Genomic DNA, 2,500 nt, shown 5'->3' with positions numbered 1-2,500 from the left:
ACTTATGTCTGCTCAGAAAAAAGGTATCTACTTGTACAAAATTCACTTTTGCATATTAGCCTATTATAGGGGGAGGGTGTGTCTCTAGCAGAAACCCAGCGCACCTTGGCTGGTCTGGGCGAGCCACGGGGCCTTCCCCTCACACTCCGTGGGCATTTCTAAGCCTGCGTTGTGTTCTCCCGTGGCAAATTTCGAATCAAAATTTTTCATGAATCAAACCGAAAATTCGGCCGACTTCGGCCGATTTTTTTTGAAAATTTTCGAAAAACTCCAGATTCGTATCTATCATCATTCTAACCCATATTTTGGCCTTTCCAGCCTTCGTTTAGCCAGATTTAAGCCATCTTGACCCACCCGAGGGACGGTTTATGCTCTTTTGAGCTAATTTTTGGTGGGTTTTCTCTTCTTTTTTCCATCCTTCATCGAGTTTGCACCAAATATATGCCGTACCCGATAACTCGGGTCCCAGCCCATTTTCCCTTTGATCATCATTATTGCCCAAATTTGCACCAAATCTAGCCCAGTTTCTACCTTGCCTAACCCACCCGGGGGACGGTTTATGCTCTTACGAGCTAATTTTTTGTGGGTTTTCCCTTTGTTTTACCATCACTGATCGAATTTACACCAAATATGACCTACCCTTTCACTTGTCCAGCCCATTTTCCCTCTATTCATAATCCTTGCCCAAAATTGCACCAAACCTAGCATATTTTCTATCTCTCCCAACCCACTCGAGGGACGGTTTATGCTCTTTTGAGCTAATTTTTGGTGGGTTTTCCTTTTGTTTATCAACCTTGACCGAGTTTGCACCAATTAAGCCTTACCCTATCACTTGTCTAGCCTATTTTCATTTGCTCATCATCCTTGTCCAAAATTGCACAAAAACCTAGCCTACTTTCTTTCCTGCTCGACCCCACCTAAGGGACGGTTTATGCTCTTACGAGCTAATTTTTGGTGGGTTTCCCTTTGTTCACCATCCTTGCTCGAATTTGCACCAAATATGGCCTACCCTTCCCCTTCTCCAGCCCATTTTCCCTTTCTTCATCATCCTTGCCCAAAATTGCACCAAACCATAGCCTACTTTTATCCCTTTGTTTACCACTCCTGACCGAATTTGCCCCAAATATGGCCTACCCTTTCACTTGTCCAGCCCATTTTAGCTTTGGTTCATCATCCTTGCCCAAAATTGCACCAAACCTAGCCTAGTTTGTATCTTTCCCAACCTACTCGAGGGATGGGTTTATGCTCTTACGAGCTAATTTTTTGTGGGTTTTTCCCTTTGTTCACCATCCTTAACCGAATTTTCCCCAAATATGGCCTACCCTTTCCCTTGTCTAGCCAATTTGCCCTTTGTTCATCATCGTTGCCCAAAATTGCACCATACTTTCCTACTTTCTTTACTACCCAACCCACCCGAGGGACGGTCTATGCTCTTGCGAGCTAACTTTTGGTGGGTTTTCCCTTTGTTCACCATCCTTGCCTGAGATTTGCACCAAATATGGCCTATTCTATCACTTTTCCATCCCATTTTCCCTTTGTTCATTGCCTTTGTACAAAATTGCACCAAACCTAGCCTTCTTTCTTTCTTGGATTTTGTTCCTCTCGGTAAATATAATGGTTGATTGCAATAAGTGATCATTTCGGTTGAATTTTGGCCTCTCGGTTGAGATGGTTGCATGCTTGGTCTTGCCCATTCACTTTTGGATGGTGTTGATGGTCGTTACATTTTGTTGGGAATTCGGTATTTTGATTGGTCCAAAGCTAATTTTCCTCTTCCTATAGTTGATGTTGGATGAGTTGTGATACGGGTTGCCTATTGTTCATGAGATTTTGTTGCCCGAAATACTTTGTCCTTGAGATTTTGTTGTCTCGGGACAATTTGTCCCTGAAATATTCTTGTCCTGAGATGATTTTTGTCCCTAGAATTCTCATGCCTAGCGATGTCAAACAGACGTCACTTGATGTTTTCCATTTGCTTGCATGGCTTTGGCAATGCAGGGTGTGGTTCGTTCGGTGGTGTTGAGTTTGGCGCACGTGGGGGTGGTTATGAGTGGTGATTGGAATGTTTTTGTTGGTTGGCTCCATGCTTATGCATCGAACAGTTGACATGCTTTCCTTTTCATGGCTTTGTGGTCAAGCTCGGTTCTTGTGTTGCCTTCCTGTTAAATGGTATTCTTGTAGCCTTCGAGACTTGCTCCATCCACAGCCCTTCTCGGGGTTGTTGGGGGATTTGAAAGTAGTGCATGTGATCCATGTTAGTCATGTATAGTAATGGCGAGAGATGGAATGTGTGTGCAAATTGTTCTCCTTGGATTCGGTTTATGTTATGAACATTGGTTTCATGTCCCATGTTCACAAAAATATCGGTTGCTTTGAATGACGATTGTCTTGGTGCACGGTTTGTCCACCTTACTCGTGGTAAACACTTGGCACCATGTGCAGAGTCATTGACGGATGCTACCTGGTTGATCCTGCCAGTAGTCATATGCTTGTCTCAAAG

Source organism: Cajanus cajan, chromosome 11 (assembly GCF_000230855.2).
Source record: "Cajanus cajan strain Asha chromosome 11, NIPB_CcT2T_4, whole genome shotgun sequence".
Lineage (NCBI taxonomy): Eukaryota > Viridiplantae > Streptophyta > Magnoliopsida > Fabales > Fabaceae > Cajanus > Cajanus cajan.
This window is presented reverse-complemented; position numbering follows the sequence as displayed.